This window comes from Acyrthosiphon pisum, chromosome A1, assembly GCF_005508785.2.
Source record: "Acyrthosiphon pisum isolate AL4f chromosome A1, pea_aphid_22Mar2018_4r6ur, whole genome shotgun sequence".
Lineage (NCBI taxonomy): Eukaryota > Metazoa > Arthropoda > Insecta > Hemiptera > Aphididae > Acyrthosiphon > Acyrthosiphon pisum.
The window spans coordinates 46,797,439-46,816,226 of NC_042494.1; the positions used below are offsets into that span (position 1 = coordinate 46,797,439).

The following is an 18,788-nucleotide window of genomic DNA, read 5'->3' on the forward strand; positions in this document are numbered from 1 at the left end:
CATTCGTAATACTTGTAGTAGGGTATAGGTACCTAGGTATAGTGTTATGTTATTGGCGCCGTGCTACAATCGTCCGAATCCGATCAATTGTACGACGTTCTCCTTTATATATCGATAATATTTATAACGGTATTAATATGTATTTAATAATACACGTTTCATTTGACCAAATAACCTTTTAAAAATATAATCAGGGTCATGCCACCACATACGAAAATAGTAAATATAGCTTCATGTCTGAATAATATACGCAAACATATAAGTATTATGATTTGTGATAGTAAATTATTAATTTGATATTCAAAATTAAATATTGAGAGAGAAATAAATTGGAGTATTGTATCGTTTACAAATAATTATTAAATTATTTTTATTAATCTTATTTAGAAGACTAAATTAAACTGCATACAATCAACATGCAATATTTTATATATTATAATATAGGTACCTGGTACACTTATAAAGTAATAAGCTAGGTACCTATATATTTAACGTCATACGTGTTAACTGTCAAAAACATTGAAATAGCTTTAGCTTACTAATTGGATTAGTAGCTACATAACAACACCCTTTTTTCTATAATAAGTAACTACATAAAATACTGATTAACTAACAGTTTTAATTTGGCAGGTGTATTTTAAATATAACTACATTAATTAGGAATTACAAATCTTTACGAAAAAAATATTCAAACGACAAAAATCAAATGATATCATTTTGAAAGATTTAAGATTTTGGAGATTTTGAAACAACTTGTGACATGTTTGAACATTATGTAATTTGGAAGTGTACTATTAAAAAGTAGGTATATGTAAAATGTATTCAGTGGCTATACATACCCACATGTGTTAGTAGTTGCACAAATAATTACCTAATTAAATATAAATACTGTTAAGTATTATCTATATTCTATAATGTATTTATGTAGGAGTATAATATTTATGAATATTAATGAAAATAAATGACTTAAGTAGCTAATTTTTTTGTTGAAAAATCTGATTTACGAATTCTAAATATTAACGTACCTAGCCAAATAGCTAATAATATTGATGGTTAGTAAGAAGCTGCAAAATTTTTATTGGGTACACAGTACACACAATGCAACTACATTTATATAATTTCTATTTTCTATATTACTGTTTTTTTTTTAACCGTAATAATAATTAGAAAAATAAATATTTAGTCGATGTACATACCTTATTAAAAAAATTAATCCATTCTGCAAATACTTTGAAATAGAAATACACAAACTACGTAAGAACCTTTATACCTTACTACATGTAACCGATCACTGAATGGACACTGGGCTCTCGACTCTCGACTAGGTTCTACTGTATTGCTATCACTCACCCCCTCTTAATGACAATGGACGTTCAACCACTAATTTTAGTGTTTAATAATTCAGTAATCAGTGGTCTTATTAATTATTTTATAATACAATAATATGCGTCATTTACTGGTTACTGTACGGTAAATAGTTTAATCTAAACACTTAATATGTAATTAAACAAATTATATTTATTTTAATAGGTACGTAACAAATTACTAAATTTAATAAGAAAATTAAAGATAGGCACCACACTGGAAAAATTATGTTAACGATTTCAATATATTTAATTAATTATAATAGCAAAACAATTTAGTGGTAACTTATAAATAACGAACAGGAGGTATGTAGGTACATGTTACCTATAACTTTTTTTTGTTTTTTTTTCGATAATATTTAAATTTATTATTTTATCTGTGGGAGTGCTAAGGATACAGATTTAATCGATATGCTTTATTAATATTTTGATTATTTCATATAATACACGAAAAGGTAGGTATTACTTTTACAATATAAATATACTCGTCCAATGCTTATTGGCCGCTTTAATAATAAGTAGATTTTCTTCGAAAGCGCCAGGAAAAACGTGAATGTTTGGTTTTTGGTGTTCATCATATTAAAAATTAAAAAATACCTAGGTACCTATGCAAGATTTCTTTTAACAATCATTTAAAGTTCAAATTTCGATATTATTTTATCATAGAATTCAAATTGAACACGCTTTTTTAATGTAAATTCCAGTAGCCGCGAGTTTGCATGTAAGCATTTTGTAAGAGTTAATTCCCACATTAGGGCGGTTATAGTGTATTAGTGCCTATAGTGTATTAGTGCACTATATATCTATACAAGCTCAGATGAGGCTATAGCCTGGGATTTTTCTGCAAAATGAGATTTGGAAAAATAGGATTCGGCCAAATGGGATGTGTTATCAATCCATATACCTACCTAAAACTGGTTTTTTTGTCAGTGAAATGGGATTCGGCGAAATGGCACGAAACGTAGTAATTATATGCCTCTAATTAATATGTACATGCCTTGTTAAGAGAGGGCAGAAAAATATTGTAGGCCCCCCTCCCCCAAAAAAATTGAGGTCTGCGCACGCCTATGATGAATCATGAATATTAAGTTCATGACAAGTATTATTTAAGTAGCTACTAAAAGTATACAACATTCCAATGATGCCATACTGACATCCAAGGAAACTGAACAAGATTAACCATACGTATAGATAAATTAAAATATTATGAATTTACAAATTATTATTTAATTTTGTGCACATTATATTTTATTTTATCTTATTATAAAAAAATAGCATTTATTTAATAATTTGTATATTGAGTATATTAAACTTATAAAAATCCACATTTATTAGTTATTACATAATTTATTTTAAAAGTCCGAGATCTTAGAATATTTTACCAAATTTAACAAAATATGTTTTGTCTTGTGATCCAAAATAGTATCGACCATTATTGTAAATTAATTAGCTTGTAGAGATTTTTTGTTATAACGTATTGTACGTATTTGTTAGTGAAATATGTTGTTATTTAGGTACTTATTCAGTAATTTCTTATTGTCTTAAGGATACTATAGCAACAAAGATTACAGATTAGATAGATTATTTCTTATTAAGGTCATTTTTTAGAAATAGGAAATAATGTTGAATGTTAAGATTATATTATTAACTATTTTAGAGCCTAGAGTACTTTTTTATATTTTATAGTAGGTACTTATTTTAATTTTGAATTATATATATTTTATAGTTAAACTTATGTAAAATAGTTATTCAATTTCAAAAATCAATTACAATGTGAACAAGAAATTATTTCATCCATCAAGAAGTATTTTTCCGGTTGGAATATAATATATTTTATTCACGTACCCATTCATATTTCATAAATCCTTGACTCAGTAGAAATTAATACTTATAACGTCAATAACGGAACTAAAAATGAAATATAATATTACAGGTTTAAATACCTACTTGAAGGTAATTCCGCGATATAAATCGAATGGGGACTTCGTTAAAAAATTGATCCTTAGATAAGTATTAAATATTATTAAATATCTGATGAAATGAGTACCTATGTTAGTAACTGAGAGACACCGAGACTATATTATATATTACAATGAATTTTTACAATATATTCTCCGTTAATTGACATATATTCATTTTTGCAAATATTATGTAAATCAGGTAATGTAGGTAGGTAATATATACATTTTCAAAGGAGTGAAAGTAAGTTTTTTTAAAATAGAATCCTAATTAAAAATTAGGATTTTACAACATAAGCTAAGTATTTTCCAAATAAAGTACGTTTTATTAAAAAGTAAAACCAATAATTACTACTTAATTTGTTATTTTGTATTATTTGTATCGTTATAATCTAAGGAACAACTAAAATAATATGTCCTTTTAGAATACAATTTAAAATTGTAGATGGAATCGGAATGTACTTAAATTAATAAAATAATTTACATTTTTATTAGAAATCTTTTTCTTGTTTATTTCAAATAACACGAGGATTGGGAAAAATACCAAGATAGCCGATATGTATAAAAACAAAATAATAACCCAAACGATAAGATCTTTGAGAAGGATACGCGTTAAGTAATATAAGGGAGAGAATTCTCGTCGTTTTATGTCATTGTAAAAGGGCTGTTTGGGTAAAACTTAAAACTCCACCAGGTGCCGTAAAACTACCTGTAAATAAAGATTGAGTCATTTTTTATTTCAAAATACGTATAATTTTATAAATATATAATGAGTTTTCATTATTTTACGTCATTTTTTCTATTTGTTTAATTGATGGGTATTATAATGTATTTTATAATTACATTGTTTCTAGGTTTGGTTGATGTTTGAAAGACATAAAATTAATGCATACGTATTAATATATAGGTACGTATAACCTAAATACTATATATTCGTATTAATTATCGATTTAAATAACCTGATATAATTTTTATCTTGTATAATTGATATACATAAGCCTCATTATAACCTGAAGATATAATTTAAATCTTACGTAATTTAAAATGACACGTTCAGTTTTATTGATTTTGTTAATTTCACTGTTCAACGAAACTACTTAGGTATCTACGGTCTACCTACATACTCAAAATCAATGATACAATTTGAACGTACGTACTTCACTATTAAAATAATAGCACCTATAAAGTTTATATCAATCAAATTTAATATGAATAGGAAAAAATTAAAACAAGGTCTTTAATTTTGTTTTCATCATCAATAAAATATTTTTGTGCGACATCAGTGATTATATTATAATGACGATAAAGATTTTCAATTGGTTTATTGCAACATATTCAGCTTATTTGGAATATTACAAAAGTCAAAATATTTTATTCAACTAACGAAGTTAAAAGCAATAAAATTAATAATTTTACTACTTGTATAGTTGTATAAATATCATCAACTCACAATGAATACAATATATATTATGGTAAGTAAAAAATCCGAGAGTAATATTGTATTATAAATGGTAAATGAAAGATAAAAACATGTGCAATAGTATACACCATGTGGCGTATATGGAAACGTTTCCCCGCCCCACACGCAGTTTTTTTAAAAAATTTTTCGGTAGCGGTGTTTGAGCAGGAATTCCGGGAGTGGTGACAGGAATTGAGCACTAAATATTGGCGTTGGAAAAAGTTGAAAAATTGAAATGGATGGCGGCGGAGAAATATACGTGTATATGTACATATTAACCTAGGACCTAGGTACCTATAAATAATATAAATATAATACTAACATAATACATTTTATATAGATTGCTACCTAAATATTATAATTTTGTATTGGTTTTAATAGAACAAGGGTCTAGACTACTTATACAACTTAGAAATATTTAATACTTCTGTCGAATTCAAGTGATATTTTTTTTAATTTCATTATTTTTAATCTACTATAATTAAACTTCAAGATATAAATGGTTTTTGAATAATTATCTAAATTTAAGTAGACACATGGTCTAAGCGATAACGATTTCCGGCAGTAACCTTTAATCTAAGATTGGTAAGACACAATTGGTAAGACACATTTCTTGTTTGCGGTGTTCATCAAATCACTAATGTGGCATATATAATATGATGGTCTTTAGTATATACTATAGACTATACAAGTATACAACCCTCGTAACATTGTAGGTACCTCATTAATATTTCGAGATAAAATGTTATCGTTATTAGTTATTACTTTTTACATAGCCGCACTTCTTTCATTATAATTTTGAACCGAAATGCCTTTATTTTTTATCGTATATAATTGAATGAATTGAATGATGATAGTTCTTGTTAATACTAATTAGGTATTTCATGTATCTACATAATATATTTTTATTATGCCTTAATTATAGAAATAACGAACATAAGTGGGCAGTGGCGAGAGTTGTTACCTAACGACTAATAATACGATACCTAGTTGCTATTGAGCGTATATAAGTGGTAAGCAATTTTTATAATTTTACAACATAAGCCTTAAGAGTTTCTGAAAACAATTTAAAATGTAAGCCTCTACTACGCTCGTAATAGAAAAATCTATACATTTGACAGGGTTAAATTATCGGTTTTTTATTAAAAAAAAAAAGATAAATTATTCAACCATTAAAAACAACAGTGCCACTCAACACATACATTGTGCTATTTTATTTCAAAAGCTATAATCACTAGCAATAAATATTTAATTACGATTTATATTTAATTTTTCGAATTTTATTTATGAAATATTATTTGTTTACGAATTTGTGCAAATTTAAAGTAAAGAAGTGGCATTATGTCTTTTTACGGTTAATGATATAAATTAGTTGTTTTTGACACGTAAATAACTATACATTATATTAGATCTTTGTCAAGCGTCAGAAGCGTGGAATTACGAAATAGGACAGGTATAGTTTTCAAAGTAAGTGGCCAATTATATGTTTTGAGAACATATTGAAAATAAATGGGAAATAGAAATTATTGTGAAAATAAAATAAAAAAACGTGTTTTATCTGCCAGAGGTACATGGCAATTTAAGCAATTATTTTGAATTGGAAATATTTTCAGCACCGAATTTTTTTGTCTACAACATAAATGTGTTTAAAGTATAGGTAGGTATTATATATAAAACAACGTTTGATAAAGAAATTAAAAAAACAGTTAGCTACCTATAAAAATTTTTTTCTGTTATCATTAGCCAGCTCTAAAAATTTAGGTCTGTATCAATATTTAACGATTATTATAAAGATTGTTGCCATTGTAACCTTGACCTAGTCTCGGTGGTCCGCTACATGACCGAATCAACCGGTTGATATAGTATTTTTTTTCTTTTGGAATACTTGTATTAAATTGTCACGGTTGTTACACGCGGGGAGTTTTGTTGAATCATAACTTAAGTATATCCACATTTCCTACATTATTATTATTTTTAACACCATTAGATATAATAACAAAGTTATAACGGAAAACTAGCATAAGTACTCTAAATTTGCGTAGTCTTAAAAGTTAAAATATTTATGGTATCAAAATGCATGTATTTGAATAATTTAATGTGTAGCTAGAAATCATAACGCAGACAGTAGTTTAACTAAACTAAATAAATATGTATTTGGATGATATGTTATATTTTGTAACATTGTATATTATAATAGTATGAACGTACTTCGAGTTTTAACAATAGGACGAAGGAGAAACAAATAGTAGATAAAACGCTCTAATATTATGCACATCTATTGTAATAGTTCGTGAAGAATATAGATAAGTAAATAGGCAATACGAGTACATACAATTATTGTATAAATTATAAATAGACATAATAATCATAATAATATTAGGTAAATAAAAACGTGTTGTAAACAATATTATTGTTGAAAATTTGAAAAACAGAAAGAAAAATTGTATTTTCACAGTTTTCATTTAAATGACTTATATTTGTGATGTTTATTACTGATGACCGATAAATGTTATCACTTATAATGTTATTATGAACGTTTTAAACGTTAATCTTAGTGTTTCGTTATGACGTTATCATAGACGACGTTTGGGATTTGGGGGTGAGGCTAAAGCCTTACTTTGATAATAATGAATAAGCTTAAAACAAAATGTAGGAAATGTTTGAGGGGCTATGGACACTTTTTTTTTGAGGGGGGGCTTAGGGCTTACCCCTAAAAATAACGTTTAAAAATCGTTGTCGTCACTCGTTTGATGTTTATGAACATAATATATAATGTTTAGTTCCGATTCCTGGGTCATAATATTATTATTCCTAAACAGTAGTAGGTATACACATTTTATTTCCCGGTGCCCTGCAGCAGATGTCGTCGACCATACTATAGCGATAATAATAAAATAATAATATTGGTACGTGACCAGTGTGTTGAGATTAACCTACTTGGAAATGACACTCACCACCGATCGACAGTCATACAACCGTTTTGACGTGCCACTCTCACTATATAATATACATTACACAGTACACACACATGCCAGGTATATAGCAGCATAGAACACGCGTACAGCAATAGACCATCATCAATCTACACCCAGATGAAAATCATAACTAACCGCATCGTCTGATTTGCGATCGAGGATTAAAGAAAAAACGACTTTCGCTCACATTTGATCACTATAATAGTTGTGGTGAGCGCACAAATATTATGGCTGGTGTGTGGTCAGAAGTGATTAAAGAACTTCCAAAAGTAAAGAATTATTACGCTGAAAGTGCGTCTTGTAAAACGATATTTTAGTGTTTGAAATAGTCCATAATATTCCATAACACTTTTCGAAAACTATGAAACACATTTTATTATTGCATTAAACTAATAAAATATAATATAATGGTAGGTAATGATTTTCAAGGTTTATACTTATACTGTAATTTAATATATTATTCTTTTACAATCACGACAATGTATTCAGAAAAATTAAATTTGACAAATTTACATTTAACGATTCACTGCAATTTATTTTGATTGATTATTTTAAATCAGAACATAGCATACTATGGCGTATAAACAAATTTAATAAATAATAGATATAGGTAGAAAAGCTTGAACTTTTTCAAGGTTAATTTATTATGCAGATACATTGCTTATTTATCGTTATCGATTTACGAGAGCTATATTTTTCTATTCTATATACTTAGGGAAATATAAAAATATCCATACGAAACTAACAAAATTAAATTATTGTTTTTAAAATGTGATTTATTTTTGGACTTGAAGTTTTTAAAAATAGTTTGATATTATGTTAGGATCAAACGTATGTAAAATTAATATAATATTTTTAATTAGTTGTACTTATAGGTAATATGGCCGAACTATGCGCTTGTTTTTATGTGTAAATTGTGTTATTAGGTAAAATATAGTATAATATAATATTATTATGTATAACAATTGGTATTATAGACTATAGTACTACTACAGTAGTAAGTATTATAATAATGTTCCCACCAAAATAGTTAATTTTTTTTAATTCAAACTGCCGAGAAACGCGTTTTTAGAACGCCATTCATGAAAATAAAAGAACCCAATTTGTTATAATTATGTATTTTTCATATCTGTCATGACTTATGACTGATAATATGAGTTACTTACACCTAATGAATCTACAACTAGAGTAGTATTTTATACAACCGTTAATAATTCGCGTATTTATTTACGTACTAATATTTTGATTGATACACCATCGTAATAAGCAACAACAAAACGCCAATTGTCAATATTCTGGTAACAATAGCTATACTAATGATATTGATATTTACTATTATGTTTTACATGGTTAAAGATGACTCCCCACTGAGACGTACGTACTCACTGTTATTATTATTAATATATAAAAAGAAAATAAGATGAACCCGTTTGGTGTGTGTGCACTGGATGGATAATTATTTTATATCGGTAAATATTTACAGTGTTTCAAATAAAAGTTGGCAAAAACTTGTTTTACTCGATTGTGGTTACTAACAGAATAGCGGGTTAGAATTAATGTACATACCTACGAAAATTAAAATACAGTCATGATGAGTTTCTTCTACAACTAGAGTAGATATATTGTGTTACCTCAGATATCTCGCACACCTATATAATCATATTATAATATAATCCGTTATACACTTCAAACGGTTGCATTCGGAAATATGGGACACCTATTTATAGCAATGGGGTTAAAATCTACATATTTCTTATACAATCAACTTATATAGGTGCTAATATAGATATAATATTAAAGGCTGTGGTTTTTGAAAGAATAATGTTATTGTTCGTCTATTTTATATATGCACTTGTGATCTTTTGCCGAGTGGTCGTGAATATAAAAATACTGCCGGCGAACCGACCGTTTCCGGATCCAAAAGATTTCACCTCCGTTCCCGGAACTTTAAAAAATGTGTTTACAATGGTCGCGTGCGCGTACTTACGACTTGGATAGGTTCGAGTGAAAGCGATATTCACATGTGTGAGTGTGTCAATAAAACGTATGATTTATTAATTTCTTTTTTTATACTCACGTGCGAGCCACTTATTTCGTGTTCAAAATAACCACCATGAATCGGCGATCAACACGCTTTTTCCTCTTTTTCTTTTTGTCGTAATTTTTTACGTTCCGACGGGAAAAATTGCGTTTTAAACAGTCAACATACCTACTGCCGAGATCACGCTTTACAGTAACACACAATAATGTATTGGCAAATAAAAAAAAAAAATTTAATTTCCAAGAACAAAACGCGGTTTCGAACGAATTTGCACTCTGTCGATGTTTTATTTATTTTATTATAATATTATGTACCGTGGTGGTCGAAATACGCGCATCTGATGATGATTTATCGTAACTTATAATATCGAACTAACCGTAGAAGAACATCGAGCGAGCATAATATAATAGAATATAATTTAAATAAAATAATATTCGAGTAAAACCGTTCACTGTATTATTTTTCGAATACGGAACGGCGCGCGGCGACGGCGACGACTGCGCGGTGTAGGTAACACGAGAAAGTATCACAGTGGACACGATATTACCGACTGCACCATTGCACCAGTGGATTTTCGTATACCGTTGGCCGCGAGAGCACACACACACACACACACACACACACACACACACGACGCGTTATATAGATATAGTAATAATTAGCACAGTGCTGCCACGTACCGGACGCTCACTTAAGTCTCCGAGGTACTATTAATATTATTTATACACATTATAATACAACAACTGCCTAAACACGCATAATATAACGCTCGTGGCGTGTTGTTAATTATTATTATTATTGGCGTTCGTCTTCGTATATAGGTTTTTGTTTTTTTTTCTCGAGTCGGCACCGAAAATCGTGTACAACAATAATATTGCATTACTGTATTGTTCGTTTGTTCGTCGTTTACGATATTATTATAATTCATACTTACTACACACGACGCCGCTTGTTAGTCGGTCGCTGTTATACATTATATTATATTATTATATTATGACGACCGAGCTCGTCGTACAACTCTCGAACTTATGTATATCTGCATAATAACCACCGTTGTTGAAGACGATTTTCGAAAATTATTGTTGCGCGGGTACATTCAGCGTTTTTGAGGACACGACACTAGGAGACCACATTTTTTAGATTATGCTGTTATTTTTTTAACAGTGCTTAAAACTAGTTTCGAAATATGATTTGTAAACCGGTAAAATAAAATTGAAAAATAACTGAAAATAGAATTGTACAGCAAAATTGAAACTGAAAATGAGAACAAATGGACACCAGAATATTAAATGTAGACTTAAATAAAAAAACAAAATGCTTTGAAAATTGAAAAGGCAAGCGCTTTATAACAAAGTTATAATTTCTGTTTTCAAGTGAGGTTATCATAATAATATATATTATAAATTAAAAATTAATTATTTTATAGCCAACAGATATACATAGGTAAATTAATAAATTTGGATTGTTATGTTAATAAAGTTAGGTACTTAATAATATTATAGTATAGACATTTTACTCACTATTTTTAATTTTAGTATAGGAATATGTGATCGACTGAATTATATGATTATTTATTCAACGTCACCTGTCACTACCCACCGTGTTCATTTAATTACTTTTTATTTTTAATGATAATAAAGAAGCATTTGTGTATAATGATTATGAGTTCTTTTATTGAATTTTCACTTAAACTTGACTTGAAAATAGTAAATACATAATATATAAAATATTACTAGGTACATTAAAAAATATTGATACAGACATAAATAATCAATTAATATAAAGGTACAGTACATGAATGAACCATGTACAATAAACATAATAATAAACTGTATTGTTATCTCACCACTGTTATAGTATTCATTAAATAGATGATAATAATTAAATATTTTAATTTTAAATTAAAATCACTGTTATTTATATGAGCAGAGTTCATAATTTTCGGTAGTTGGTAATTTGTCTGATCGTAATTCAAACATAATGAAACTGTCAAAATTTAATAGATGTAATTTATGTCTTGGAAAATACTATAACAATTATTTAGTTATGATGTAAAATATTAATTGTTGAACTTTAAACCATTTAGTGTTGTGAAATGCAGGTATGTAGATTTATTAAAATATGAATTAATATCTGTTTACATTTATTCTTATCGAATAAATTATATAAATTAAGTCAATAAGTGGTGTCATAAAATTCTTTACAACGTACATTTTGGATTCTGAGCGGAGCTATGATGTGTGTTCTTTTAAAAATTGTTTTGTTTATTTATTTTTGTGTTTGTCATTACCGTTTGGAGTACTAACACTGCTTCGATTTTCTTCAACAGTATCTTGTTCGATGGAAAAGTGAATCTAGTTGGTGCATTCGGGAGGTAAAATATTAAAATTTCCAATAGGTTTCAAAAGAGCAGGGAAAGACAAAATAAAAATTAAGGAAAAACGGGAATTTTGGTTTTTGTTATAACTTTAAAACAAATAACCGTAGGTACATTTATATGTCAGTTGATTATATTATCATTTTCTATACTTGATAAAATTTTCAAAATATTTTGACTCAATTTGAGCTGTTTACAGATATTTTCAATTTTAATTTATTTGTTGGGTCAAAAAGCATGAAAATGTAATTCAAGGCTCCTGATATATTGTTACAATAGCAGTTGAAAAATAATAAAAATACAAATGCACACATTTTTTTTATAAGCGTTTAAACTTTAAAGTTTGCATTTTGACAAAATGTATCAAATTTAAAATTTAAATATAATTATTTCTAGTTAAAAATTCATAAAATGTTCTACTTTATAGGTAAGGATTGAAAATTGAAAATACGGTTCCACGTTAGTAGGTTATTCTGTAACCAAAATATAAAGCACAGTTATTTTTTAAAGTTATCTTATGTTTATATTTGGATCAGATATTTAAACGAAGAAGAACGATTTTAGTTTTGTGTTTTATTTTAAAATATTATTCGTGGGTACTTGAAACTTAAAACTTCTTAAGTATATTATTGTGTACTAACATGATAATAAACAAATAGTTATAATAATAACTTAATCGGCTACCGTATTAATAGGAACAATTTAAATATAATATAAAATATCTTAGGTAGGCTGACAAACCGTCTTCGCTCATAATCGTTTTTTGTATACAATGATATCATATCATTGAAAATTGAAACCAAATTTAACACCATCCCTTATAGTGACCCACTTGTAATCTACTGTACAGCAGAGTGCACCTACTTGCCCACTTTTTGTATTTATTTATTTTTATCAATCTTAAGCATCGGCAAGTGGCAACTGCCAACTATATAGCCATTAGCATTTTGGGTTACCGCGATTGGTTGAGGACCATGTGTATATGTGGGCTGAGGATTCGTCACTAAAAACCCGGGTGGTTACCCATCTGGGAACTAGTGGCGCCAGGCGATGCTTGACCTCAGAAAACGTTAGTGACTGAGGCCAACCACAGAGCCACACCAGGCCCCAACAACGCAATTTTTAAGGACATTCAAACCAATTTGAATGGTCTTTTCTATCTTTTATTCTACTTCAGATTATAATAGTAGGTGTACCCATAATACTAATATTTATTAATATTCATAATTCAATAAACCATGTGATGTTGTTAAATTTAGAAAAAAAAATGATTGGATCATTTTTTTGGAATACACGATTAGTATAAAATATACTTAGGTAATAATATTTTTTATTGATTTGCAAATTATATTTTTTTACAGAGTATCTATATCTTAAAACTTTATTCAAAATGTAACAAGGTACATTTTAGGTAATTGTTGCCTGTCTGCTATATTAAATAAAATCGTTATAACAATGGGTTTTAGTTTTTTTTATTACCTACCAGCTATAATATTTTTATGTTATTATTATAATAATATATGTATTGTTAAATACGTAGAATGAAGGAGAATGGCTTGACAATGGGTAAGCAACTGTTTTTGCGTGATCGAGTGACTATAGAATACCACTCTTATTTTGTAATAATGGGTAATTTTCAACCAAGTTGGCGACAACCGAAGAATCGGATTTGAACACACCGTGGTAATAACTTTAACAGGTAGTTAGTATACCTACATTAAATCTTTTTCCTGAAACTTTTGGTTATGGATATCAATAAATAATAAGGCCGTCGCCTGTCAGCATGTGCTTCATATTTAATTTAAAGTTCTTATGTTTGGGCTTAAGGTTCACAACGAACAATTGGACAATAATTCAGGCTGGCATCACTTATAATAAAATACACAAAGTCAAGAACTTTTCACTACAATTATAAATGTATAACCCTTACGTAATTTAATAATTATAATAGTCTATAAACACTCAGATATTTTTGAATATAATGTGGAATTAGGAATTAAATAAAAATCATTGAATAGAAAGTGAGAGATTTGAAAACATGTACCAATTATTATTCAAGATTGGGTTTGTTGAATTCGGAACAAAAAAATTAAAAATTAAAAAGCCAAACATAATTAGCACACAAAGAAAACTTAACATACCATAGTATAGTATATACGTAGGTACTCAAGTAAATAAGGTCACTGGGTAGGCCATAATTTTGCAATTTTGGTGGGTGTGTATATTTTAGTGTAGAACCGTGTGTGTGTGTGTGTGTGTGTGTATGTAATGCTTTTGTATCTATATGTAATTTAAATATTTGAAAACGATATTACTATATTATATTATATTCTATCTATCCATACATCAAAATATAGATTGGCATCCGAAAAAAAATGATTCTATGAGATCTAAGCTCTATGTATAGTTAAAGTACCTACAAAGTATTTAGACTTATAAGAATTTTCAATTTTACAATAATATATTACAAATTTAAGTGTATTATGTTTAATATGTTTTAGTATCTATAATATGTAATCTGAATTTTCTTTGTTTAATGCCATAGTGTAATGAGCGTTGTTACTATTATTTGTTTTTAATGGAATTCGTTATACTTTTGGAAAAATCATGAACCTGAAATTACAACGCCAATGTAAATTCTTTGCATCAGATATTGGATACTGGATAGCTAATTATTAAGTACCTAAAAGGAATTAACCAAGTCTCAAAGGGATTGTCCTACCACCCCCTCGAAACCGCCCACCGGTGCACCCTAATACGATCGGAATAAATATACGTAGCACTGCAGCGTGGTGTAAAGTACGGTAACTGCTGTGGTACATCTTTGCAAGGTCGTAGCCAGAAAAATATTTTTTTTTGGGGGGGGGGGGGGTTAGAGTATAAATGTTATATTATGTAATAAAATATGAAATTATAAAAAATATTATTTAAATTAAGAACATGACATTTTTTTAAAAATTTCGGTAGGTAACTATGTACATTATCTTATATTTCTACATTAATAATTATAATTCATTACACTTTAGTATACAAGTTAACTATATACAATACATATATCAAAAAAATAAAAAAATGTGTAAAACGTACTATAAATACTATATCGAAATAAATTCATTTTGTATATCCGGGCTAGTATAAAGTGCATTACCTGGATCACTTTCAATATGATTTTTTAATTCCGAATCTCCAGATTTAACACGCATTCGTAAAATTGCACGAAAATTACCGTCGTTTATTATAGGTTCGCTATCGCTTACCGTCAATCGTCCAAAATCCGAAGTACCCCGAAATGGAATTTCTTGCCTACCCGACATTATTATACAGTATTAACTATTGGACGAAGTTTTTTTTTATTTTCTTCAATCTGTTTTTTTAAACCTACATCAATTTGTTGAACAATATTTGGTTGTAAGCCCCGTTGTACAGATAAAAAGTGTTCAGCAGATTCTACATATTTTTGATGGTACAATTTATTTGAATGCGATTGAAAAGTTTCCAACGCATTTTTCCAGTTTGAAAAACTGTGTAAAAAATTTCGGGGGGGGGGGGGGCTGAAAATATGCTACTAATACTCGTAATTTCGTCATTGTTGCCTCAGTACTCACAGATCCGATCATAGAACTCCGATCACGATAACACAGACACTATAGATATATCCACGTGATATAGCGCCATATTGCAGGTTAGATAGATTTATGTTCATTTATAAAATGTATAGGAATTTCTACGTTTAAAATCAATTATCTATTTATACGATATCTTCAATATCAAATCGTTTATCGACATAGGTGATAGATACATCGATGGTCGATAGCACTGCAGACAGACTGGGGGTTCTCAAACTCCATCTCAATAATATAAGTAGAAATACATTTGGCAGATATCGAACCTTCTTCGTTTTGACCGAAATGAAAATCACATTTTTCGATGACCGCCTATTTTAGTGACGGCGTAATAGCGGTATCGTTTAAGCTTGATGTCCCATGTCCAGTAACGTTAGGTGACATATCACATTTTTATTGTACCTACAACCTACATATTATGTATATGTATATTGTATTAGCGTTATAAATTAAAATCCCGTTTTTAGCGGTTTTTCGTAATTTGTCGGTGCTTTTTCCTGTGGCATTAAATAACTATTGAGAAAATCGAAAAATGACCTCTTTAAAGTACCATCTTGATCCAATTTGCTAAAAAATAAGAAACTATACGTTGTCCTTCTGTTAGAAATTTTGGATACAATTACAGGATAAAAAAAAAATAATAAACATCATTGTAAAATCACTAGCTTCCTCGCTCTGCTCAGAATCTAAAAACCTGCGTTTTTTATTTATTAGATTTTAATATACATTTTTTTTTTGGACTAGGTACAGATATTTTTATTTTCTAATCGATTTTGGGTAACGGTTTGTTATAGTGTCTATCACCATAGAAACTAATAAAATGTAAAATTACCTGATTCCCACTAGGTATATACCTATAAAATGAATGGTTATTATTTTATTAATATATATATTTATGATTTATATATTATAGGTATTTTCTTACAGAATTAACAGGTTTAAAAATTGATTTTTTCGTCGAACCAATAATCACTATATATTATTATAGACTACAGGTGCCTCCTACTCGTGATATTTAATATTAATAATGTTGAAGTGTTGTTTATATGGATGAAATACAATTTACTCATTGCTAGGTTTCGTATGCCGCTACACGTTACACATTATATTATACAGCATAAACGATTGTTGTCTGAAATTTGTTCCGTTCCTTATCATCAGAACTAAAGCGTTGTTGCGCACGCTCTGACAATCATCATTCGTATCGTGATAACGGTATCGGCTCTACGTAATCCGGTAATCGTGCAATACAATAATGTCTGGAAAGAACTAAAGACGATTATTTTTTATTAGTTCGGTGGAGATGTCATATTATTATTATGTACCCAAGTAAGTACAACGCATTACACTATTACCGTCGTCGGTCTCTGCGCGAGATCAACGATCGTCTACGACGGTGATAATAATATTATGCAATAATAATTAATAATTATCATTGATCGAACTCGACGGGTTGCCGTTTGTCTCTGCATAACGATACGTCAGTCATAAATGATATATACCTATACCTACCTAATATTATAACTCATATAAATAACCGAAATTGAACTAATTGAAATTTCTATAGGAGGAACACAACACTCGCAGTGATTGTGCCGGACCGAGGTCGTACACCGTCACCGGAGTCGGAAGTCCGCTACAGTGGATAGATAGAGCTTATGTAAAGTAGCGATGTCCGCATCCGACCAATATTATTGTTGTAATTTTGTCGGAGAACAACGTGTAACAGCTTCAGTACTGCGGCTTTTGTCGGTTTACGAATAATTGCTATACATTTTCCGTTCACAACACCGTCAAAATATTATGTCGAATCACGTTTTTAAGAAAAAAAGCATTTTAACTCAAATGTGGATAATGCCGCTGACTTAACCATCATAACTACTTATTACATGGAAAAAAGACAAGACACAATAATTTATATATTATTACAATGATTCAAATGATTCAATCATCTGCATTCATCGGATACTTCGTTGGTGGTCATTGCAGGTTTTTGTAAAATTAAGTAGTTTAAATTTCATATTTCATCGAAGAAAATAATGGCAATTTTACGAACTTAGAGGAATTACGCTCATTGAATTTATATGAATATATAATAATTTTGTAATTCTGGTTATATTGGTGTCGAAGTGTTTATTTGTACCACATACTCATGACTTATATCTAACGCCGTAAATTATAGAATAATTAAAATTATTCGTAATTAGAGGCATTCATATCGAGTTGTGCTGATCTCCGACAGTGCAATGTACTTTTATTATAGTATTATACTCATAATTATTCATGCGCACCGATTTGTGAATGATTTATTACAACATCCCGAATGCACAGTAGTGCTGGTAAAATGATTTTGTCATGTGAGGGGGGGGATATGGCTAGTTTTTAACTATAATACTATCCCCTATTCAATTGTTAAAAATATAATTTATTGTAATCAGATCTTAAACATTAAAAAAAAGGTCATGGGGGATCTATTCCCCTCATTCCCCACCTTGTTTGACCAACCCTAGAATGACAACAAAATAATTTAGCGATTGTGTATTAATTCTTGTATGTTAAAACATGATTTATGTAAATTACGGCGATGGTCTTGTCCCACTCAATGAATATTATCTTATTGGTTATCTCAATGCGATAAGACACTGGTAAGTGGTAATTGGTAAATACGAAATATTAATAATATCATAGTTGAAAATATGTGTGATTGTTTCTATAAGTGTTATTGACTATTCTAACAGAAAATACCAATTTTATTTTACCATGTGGATTCTGGTTGTCTTATCGTAATAAATTCGGTAAATAATTATTATCCTCGTGTCTTTACAAATTGTTTTCAATTACTTATATTTATTTATTTATTACAATAATGTCATAGCTAGGTGCCTATATGCTATAGCAGATGTAAAGTACACATGATAAGATTAAAAAAAAAATTATACCTACTCTTACTTATTAGTTACCTAATAATAGCTAATATGATAGTACCATGTT

General features: G+C 28.8%; 1 protein-coding gene and 1 long non-coding RNA gene across 5 annotated transcripts in view; one reads left to right on the plus strand and one right to left on the minus strand.

Moving 5' to 3' along the window:
• LOC100165015 (sphingomyelin phosphodiesterase) overlaps nucleotides 1-18,788 on the minus strand; it is a 32,208-nt gene that overhangs the window by 13,220 nt on the left and 200 nt on the right. The window contains exon 1 of one of the 4 annotated variants that reach the window (XM_003241853.4): nucleotides 9,834-10,351. The exons of 2 other annotated variants lie outside the window; for them this stretch is intronic. The gene's annotated coding sequence lies outside the window, so the exon portion shown is untranslated. Of the gene's footprint in view, nucleotides 1-1,196; nucleotides 1,411-9,833; nucleotides 10,352-18,788 lie in introns of those variants that run through there. One more of the 4 variants, XM_001942619.5, reaches the window with a different exon arrangement.
• LOC115033724 lies at nucleotides 16,771-17,913 on the plus strand. The gene is made up of 2 exons (XR_003839024.1): nucleotides 16,771-17,126; nucleotides 17,365-17,913. It is a non-coding gene; the product is annotated as an uncharacterized LOC115033724 (long non-coding RNA).